Here is a 9010-nt window from a genome sequence, read left to right on the forward strand (position 1 = left end):
AATGAGCTAGGCTTTTACTGGGTAGTCAGCCTGCTTAGTGATGAACAATGAGTCTTAGCAAAACATGCAGACTCCAGACCTTGTGTACAACAGCTCAAGTCAAATATGCAGGAGTGGAGCTGAGCAAGCAATTCATAGACAGAATTTATCTGACAATTTTAGCCTCTTCTTTTCAGTTTATCTTCAGGCAAGTTGCAGGTTTATTTCAAATGGACTCACTTTTCACAAATGATGCTGTCAATTTTTATTTATTGTTTCATGTACTGATTGATCATAAGGAGTTTATTGCAAATCGTCACGCTGAGTTGTTTAGTTGTGATGGTCAAATAGATCATGTGGTATGGTTTTGTTCTGTGATGGGTAAATGCGCAAGCAATTCCAACAAATACTTGTGTATGTGAACTTAACATTTCTCTTCTGCAAATACCCAGGCATTTGACTTTGAAATTTGCATTCCACAAACATCTGTTCCAGTAAAAATCAATGCACGGGTATTTGCAAAAAGTGAACATACAGGGGTATAAATACAGCTGATATAAACTCACTTAAGTATTTAAGCAAATGTTCTTGAAAATGTTGTGGTATTTTCCCAGCTTTACCTGTGAGAAAAGAATGAGTTGATTGATTTGCAGGCTAGCTTGTACAGAATACCCTTTTTCATTGCTTAAAATGTGAAACTTCCTCAGGAAGAAATTAAATAGATATTTCAATGTTTATAGATGTAATATTCTTGTCATTCACATTGAATGAAAATTGCTGGAAACATTTTTCTCAAAATTTTTTTAAATTTAAATTTAAAAGAAACCTGAATATTATTCTGATAGTAGCATGACCTCTGAGGTGCAGAAATAAACTCTGATAAGAAAATGAACTGCTATTTGGTAGTGATTTTTATATTTATAAAAGTTTTCCTCCTCTAGGCTTCTTGACAGCTATTGTGTCTCGACCCTGAGGTGTAACACAGTCTAGAGCACAGTAGCTGCATGAAAGATTTTCGCAAATGAAAAATATTGCTTACTCTGTCAACAGGGGGATATTACTGCTCTATGCAACTGCTTGTTTTACAGCTTTTGCTTGCTGCTTACTTTTATTTCCTGTGCCAGAAATTGTGTATGTTCTTGAGTAACATTTCCAAATCTTGATACACTCATAGCAAGGGGACTGTATTTGGAGTATTGGCCCTGAGGTGAAGTTTGGAGGAACATTGTTCAATAGTTGAGCCAGTCCAGCAGCCTTTGCTAGACATTGGGGGGCATTAGAGAAACCCATAAAAATACTATGAATGACCAAAGAAAGAACATGCACTGAAGTCTATGAACCATTTCACCCTCGTGCTACCTAGCCAAACAAAAGCTAACAGTTTTCTTGGAGAAAGAGAAAACATGTGAAACTTTCTGTTCATTATACAGAGGTGATGTAACTTATGTTTTTTAATGTTGGGTTTCTTTTATATTGAATACAATGACTTAAATTTGATAGGAGTAGCAGAAACAACAGTAAATAGTAGCTCAAGTGTTTTTAAAAACATTCCTATGGTGCAACTTTTTATACAAACTGAGAGTGTTTGCATCTTAACTGTGGGGCCCCTTTTAGAAAGAAAGCACTGGGATTTAAAACAATTCAGACACATCAGATAAAGTCATTGTTTATTTGCATAGCATAGTCTTGAGCAAGAGTGGTGCAAAATCAGAATAGCTGAGGTATAACTGATGGTATAAACCAATGATCATACCTCCAATGTGACTTTTTCCTTTTGTACTGTACTGGGAGTAATGTTACCTTTCTGAAATAATGTTCAGTAGTCATAGTACAAAGAAATAACATAAAAGCTGGCCTTTTAAGATCAAAGCTGCTTTACAGGACTCACATTTTTTCCCATCTTTTCTACTGTGCCCTAATTTTCTAGGAAAATAAGTGGCCAACAACAACATCCTGACATAAAATGGAGCTTCGTACACTAGCCATCCCCCCCTGCCTCATCTCTAGGAGTTTCATCACCAGCAATCTACTCTGGAAATAATATTTTTTTTCACTGGAAAATACTAATTCTCTGTTACTCCAAAATAAATTCAGAGCGACATCTAGCCTGTTTCTAAGGTGCAGAAGTTCAAATTATTTGTAATCTTGTACCAGGCCTGTACACAGTCCAAAACAGAAGAGGAGTAAGTGGACTAGAGCATCTAGAATCAGCACTGATTCATCATTGAGGCGGCTTTAGCCAGGGTATTGTCCATGGAGTCCGTATTAGATTTTAACACTGCCTTCCCTGGACAGAAAATATAAGATGGTGTAGCAGTGCCACAACCTTGCTCTCTGAGGTGAATCCTCCAGTGCTGCTTCCCCAACTTGTGCAAATTGTACAACTGTGTTCCCCATGTTGATTGATCAAACCCAAAGGAGTTATACTGCGTTCATTTCACTGTAACTGGAGAGCAGAATTTAGCCCAGAGTATGTCAAAACACTTTTAGCCTTGGGCTAGTAAATCCCTTTCTGGGTAGCCGTGAGAACTTTAAGCAGTTTATTTTCTTCCAGTGTAATTTATTTACAGGAGAAAGCTGCTGCTGCCCCACCAAGCTTGCCCCAGGCAAAAAAGCGGAGGAAAAGGAATGATGAGAAAACCGAACATTTGTTGACCAACACTTAACAGAGAGAGAGAACAGAAAAAGGAAAACAAACCTTTTTCTTCCTTCCTTCTAATGAAAATGTCTTCATTAAAAGGAATGCTCCCATTTTTCAAATAGCTAAGTTTCAGTCTCTCCCTTGATCTTAATTCCTGATCTTCAGGGAAGTACAAAAGGAAAAAGGTGTACTGGTATGGTCACCAGCTTATACTGTCAACTATGCCTCAGCTGTTCTAATTTTGCACCCCTTGTGACCAAGATGTTTGTTTCACATTGTTCAGGATTGACCAATTCCAAATAAAAATTAAAAAATGACAATTGCATAGATTAAAATGTGTGTTGAAACTAAAGAACAAAATTACAGTCCAGGAGCTCTAACTATGGTTTTCCTGAGATTGTATCTTTGGGGATCTGATTCTGTTCTCGAACCACTCTCTCGCTGATATAATTTAATTCAGGGTAAGTCTATGTGGCATAATGCGCTGCCCTGTACAAGTACCTTTAGAACGCTAGCTCAAGTACCAGATTCTGTGCAGCCACATTAATATTGCACTATACCCAGACTAAACATCCCTGCTGAAAAGCCTTTAGTACCTGACCTTGCTTGGGTATCTCGTTGCACAGATATTGTGCTGTGTAGACAGCCCCAGCATTACACCTGATTTATATTTTTAAATAGCTTTAAAATCAGGCCTTCTCTTTTTAATTTACAATTCCTGAACTACCCATTCAAATACAGAAGGTGATGGCAAGCTAGAAGGTTGGATGGAATGTCAGGAAAGCGTCACTGTTACACATACATGTATTTAGGTGCTGAATGTGAATATAATCCATCACTATCCCTGCAAGATAGCAATTAGAAGATAAACAGGGTTGTCCAGCTATCACTCAAAAATGCAGACAAACCCTACTCACTTTAGCAAAATAAATTATTCTTGGAAGTGAAAAATCTGCCAAGGTGCCAAAATCTGAAAATCCCAGAGGCCTATAAACCCATTCCTATTTATTTTATAACACTTTATGATCCAGCCAAGTGATTACAAAAAGATTTATGTCAATTCTAAATGTTGTAAAAATATATATAGCAGCAACTATGACTGCACTTTTCCAGCTACAAACACAGCAGTGCTGTCTGCATGCATAGCACATCTCCTTCATCCATCAGCATTTTGTAAATGTGATCACCAAGATCAAAGAAGTCTCTCCTGTCAACATGGCACAGTTCCTAACAATGGGCTATTGGTACAAAGGCTGTTTTCACTAACAATCTGGGAAACTACTAGTACCACAGTGATACTTTAAAATCCCGTAGCTTGTGTCCTCATAGATACTTGAAGACCATGTTTATCTCCATTAGCGAGCCTGAATAGTTGTAATACTGTCATCATTTAATTAAAATATTTTGCCATGTCAGTAGAAGCTAATGGATTTGTAAAGCATTCAGCATGTTAATTTAGGATAATAGGTTGAAAATATAATATATATTCGGTAGCTTGATACATCCATTAAGAACACTGTAACCCTACATGACTTTCATCATTAGATTGTATATTTACATGCTTGTAAGTAACATTGGATGAACTTTCTTGAACTCAACAACTTTCAGAGAATAATACATTTTTGCTAACTATCAGGCCCAAATAGTGAGACAGCAGAGCCACCCAGTGGTTATGTTGGTAGCTTACCTAAATAACATCTGAATATAGTAGTTTGAGAGGAGAGGTACATGAGAGCAATCCTGAATTCTGATCACTTTTTAATTTTTCTAATCAGCTTGTATAATCACAGTTTTCTGGCAGGACTAGTATGAAATACTCAACACAGTGGGACTTCTTTGTCTGTTTCTCATGCAATAAGCTTTGAATGTTGCAGCCAATCAATTGCAAAATTTCAAAGAGTGTTCTTGACATCCGTGGCCAGATTCCTATTGATTTTGTTAAAACCAAAAAATCCAAAGGTAGGAGATGTGGGAACCCATGGAATCCCTCTGACATCTACTTTGCAGATACTTTGTGTAATTGTCAGCCATTAACATTCCAGCTAGCAGGTCCCTAGCTCAGTTCTGCTGATTGTCCAATTTTAAAAACAAGTGGAAATAAAAAAAAAAAAAAAAAGGAGATAGCAGACGCACGATGGAATAGAGGGGCCCAGAACTCCTGGTACAGGAAAGGAGAAGATTGGGTGCACAGAGAAGTCCTGCTGAGTTCAACGTGGTATGGGAGAAAGGGAGATTTCAAATGGAAAGGGGGAGAATATGGGTACACAGATAGCCCTTGGAAGGATGGGGAGGAAATCAAAGACATTTGTCTTCATGGGAGGGAGGAATTGATATACACAGAGTCCCTTGTATGGCAAAGAATAGGGGACATGGGCATGTGGAGGTTGACAGAAATTGGGCTCACATTGAATTCTTGACATGATGGGCCAAGTGACAATTTAAATGGCAGTGACTCTCTGATATAGATTGGGGGAGAAGAAATGTAACCCAGTGGGCATGTCTACATGTGCCTTAATGTGCTTTTCCTAATGTGCATTAAATTTAGTACCTCCAATGTGAGGTACTAAATAAAAGATCATTAGGCTGCCCTAATGCTCAGTAGCAAAAGTGCACACTTTTTTAGTGACGCTTAATGTGCAGTAGCCTATTTTACTGCATATTAGTGTAATTACCTTTTTTTTTTAACGTGACAGTTTAATGTGCAGTAGAATAAGCTACTGTGCATTCAAGTGCATGTGTAGACATGCACAGGTATAAGTATATTTAGAGCACGGGCTGTTCTGGTTTAAAACAACTGGCTCTGGTCCATCAGAGGTCTAGGGATCATAATACAGGTAAGACTGCTGCAAGTAAGCTCTAGCCTCCCTTCTCTCTTACTGTTGTGTTGCCTCCACCATGGGAGAGGATCTTCTCATTATACAGTGACATCTTTACTGCTGTTATTTATTCTGTGAATCCCCATTTAACCCAAATACTTGGCAGTATCCCCAAAATGTCCTGTGCAATTTGGTTTGACATCAAATACCACACTTAGCAGGTAAGTGCTTTTTATTGATTTCTAGACTACAAAATCAAAGAAAGAAAAACAGTACATGTGTAGGTCCATGTGTATAACACAAGATGTAATTAGCCTAAAAACAAGCATTATAAATTGTAGACATTCAGACTTAGGGCCTTGTCACACATTCACTTGCAACAGCTGCAAAACCCTTGGGTGGGTGGTGCGGTAGTGCTCAACCTTTTTGCCTGGCGGGTTGGATGAACAGCACTTGGTTCGACCCCTGGATCCAGCCAAGTGGGCTACTGAGGCAAGTATGGTGAGACCCCATTTAGTCATGGGGGGAGCAGGCAGCCTGGCCCCAATTCAGACACACAGGGGAAGGGGGCTTTGCCCAGCCCCACAGGGTGGGAGGGAGTATAGCCCAGCCTTGCCGGAGAAAAGGAGGCATGGCCTGGCCCCTATGCGGCCATGCATGGTATGCTGTGCTGAGACGAGGGGGAGGTGATGGAAGGCAAGAGGCAGACATTGAGAATAGGCAACAGCTAGTTTGCCCTCTAGTAATGTATGGCTGCTCATCGTGTCCATGAGTTGCTACATCTCATATCCATTTATCCAGTCCTCTCTGCGGCCAGGCAGAGGAAGGGGGCATGCCCCAGCTCTGGCCTGGCACACAGGGGAAGGGGTTGTAGCCAAGCCCTGGCCCATGCAGAGGAGGGATCACTGCCCAGCCCCAATCTGGCTGTATGAGGAGGAGTGTGTGTGGCCTTGCCCCAAACCAGCAGCGCAGGGGGACATGCAGGGCCTGGACCCATGGGTAGGAGGGGGCATGGCCTGGCGCTAACATGGCTGCATGGAAGGATGCCAGCACGGCTCAGCTCCCACTCACCCCTGGGGCTTGGAAGTCTGCTAGCAGGGAGGGGTGGCTGTATTCATTGCTACTGCTCCCCCACTGCCGAATTTCCCAACCCATGGGGAGCCAGCCCTGTGGGCCAGATGCCATGGCTCCACAAGCCTGAATTACCCCACGGGCCAGCGGTTGAGCAGCTCTGCTGTGGTGTAGTAAAGTCAGTACGTCTTAGCTCTCACATTCACTTGCAACCATGGCAAGTCACCGGATGGAGCGACCCCCAAAGCTCCCCTGTAACACTGGGCTGGGTGCTGGGTCTGACCATCGCCCAGTTTTGGGTGCTGCACAGAAGCAGGGGCTGCGAGGGACAGCGAGCAGGACCCCGCAGGGCTTTCCATCCTGTTCCTCTCCCTAGCTGCGCCCCAGGAAGCTCCGCCCCCTGACTCCCAAGCTCCCTGGCTCCCAGCACGTGCTGGGAGAGCTCTCCCCAGGGATCCACTTGGCAGCAGCACCAGGGACTCAGGCGCTTGTACTTTGAAACTGCACTTCGCCACGTACTTGAGAGCCCAACGGTCGGGCAACAGCTGGCCCGTGACGTCGCCGCTCATGCGGCGTGACGCCATGGGAGGGCTGAGCTGCCGGTGTCAGGAGACGGAACGCCCACTTCGAGATAGCTGAGGGCTGCGGGCAGCGCCCCCTCGGGGGCGGGGCCACGAGGTGCGCCTATCAGTCAGGCCTCTCTGACGTCAGGGAGCTCCACCCCCTCACGGCGGGGACCCAGCAGGGTGCTCTGCGCCTGCGCGGGGAGGAGGAGGGGGTGCGGCCCATGGAGCTTCCCTTTCCTGCCCGAGAGGAGGGGGCGGGGCTTTGGCGTCACCCGGAAGGGCGCTCCCTATATCAGGAGACGGGCGGGGGAAAAGGCTTCCTCTTTGGGCGGCGAGCAGCAGGCGAGGGGTGGTGTCTGCTGTGTGGAGGGGTCTACCATTCTTACTCCCCCCCCCCCCCCCCCCCCCCGCTCCCCCCCCCCCCCCCCCCGCGCCTTCGCCGCGTGGTCTCGGCCCTTCGGGCCCCCTCGCGCCGTTGGCGGCCGTGGTTGCCGGCGACGCTGGGGTTAGAGAAACGCCCGGGCGGCGGTGCCAGGATGGCGGCGCCTCTCTCAGGTAGGCGCTGTTGCGGGGGTGGGCGATGCTCCATGAATCCGTGGCACCTGCCGGCTGTGGCAGCCTCCCTTCCTAGACATGGAAGAGCAACACCTCGCTATTTGGCAAGGCTCGCACTGCACCGTCGGTGGCAGAGCTGACTGGAGCGAGGGACACGCGGGAAAGAGCGCGGGGCGGGACAGGGCCTGGGTGGGTTGGGCATCTAGCCCGCACGTGCTCCCCGCCCAGACTTCCTGACCCGCGGAGAGCCGTGAGCTTTTGAGGCTTTTTTTTTTTTGTATAAAATGTATCTTCTTCATATGAATCGATAGTGATGTGTATGTACACTGTCTAGCAACTGTTCCTTCCCACCGTAACCCATTTTTAGAGCCCTACACAGGAACTCCTTTTTCTAAGCTCATATTCCAGCTCAAATTAGGCAAATGGGTCCCAAATCCTTTTGATAGAGCAAAGCTCAATCGTTCAAGCTACACATGTGATGCTACCCAGCTGGCAGGTACCCTCCAACCCAGGCTTCTCAGCCTGCGGCTTCAGCTAATCCATTGGCAGGCATCCTGTGTGGAGACTGAACCCCAGAGGCTTGGGGTTTGGCTGCTCCCAAGTTGCCCTTGGCCAATGTTCATTGGTACTAGTTAAGGAAGAGTTGGGGTTTTTTGTTTGTTTGTTTTTTCCAACAAAAAAAAGGCTTGATTTGGCTTATGGGGTGGAGGTGGAGTGCCCCTATCTTCAGTTCAAACAAGGCTGTAAACTCATTTGGCACCATAGGCTTGATTGGGTCCATGAATGGCTGCCCCTCCCCTTCCCCAGCCTCCAGTGTACCACATGAAGTGCTCCAAGCAGAGTCCCTCCCAACTCCTCAGGGTTACAGGCCACGTGTTTTTCCCCAAATAGTGCAGGACTGCCACAGTCCAGTCTGGGCATGTGGAACAAATGGGCAGTTCATGTCCCAAGCCTGGTGGGCAGGGTGGGTAAGCACATGGGTCAACTGAGACCTGAGGCAGCAGGGGGGGGCTCTGCAGGCCACATTTGGCATGCGAGCCGTGTCTTTGAACCCTCCCTTATTGGCAACTGAACAAATCTAGAATAACCAGCACACACAACCTGAGGAAACTTTTAAGTTTAGATGCTGGCTGCTTGGGGGGGGGTTGGTTTTGGGAGGGGAAGGTGTTTTGGAGTGGGGGAGGGGTGAGCATGTATATCTAGTCCTGTTCACCAGTTGCCTCAACTTGATCCTGTTCGCATCAGAACTAGTAGGGCCCTTTATTTCAGTGGGAGCAGAAACAGATGCTTCCTCTTCTTGTACATTTATTTTTAACTTTTACAATTTCAAGGAAAGTAGAACATTGTATGATAAAGCAATTTTTTTTTTTCTTTTCAAAAAT

The 9010-nt window shown here is 45.1% G+C and overlaps 1 non-coding gene across 1 annotated transcript; it reads left to right on the forward strand.

The window, feature by feature from the left end:
• The first annotated feature begins 7656 nt into the window (after window positions 1–7656).
• On the forward strand, window positions 7657–7786 carry LOC112549598. The gene has a single exon (XR_003093090.1). It is a non-coding gene; the product is annotated as a small nucleolar RNA SNORA24 (small nucleolar RNA).
• Window positions 7787–9010: the final 1224 nt, after the last annotated feature.

The sequence above is a fragment of the Alligator sinensis genome, unplaced genomic scaffold (assembly GCF_000455745.1).
Source record: "Alligator sinensis unplaced genomic scaffold, ASM45574v1 scaffold544_1, whole genome shotgun sequence".
Taxonomy (NCBI): Eukaryota; Metazoa; Chordata; order Crocodylia; family Alligatoridae; genus Alligator; species Alligator sinensis.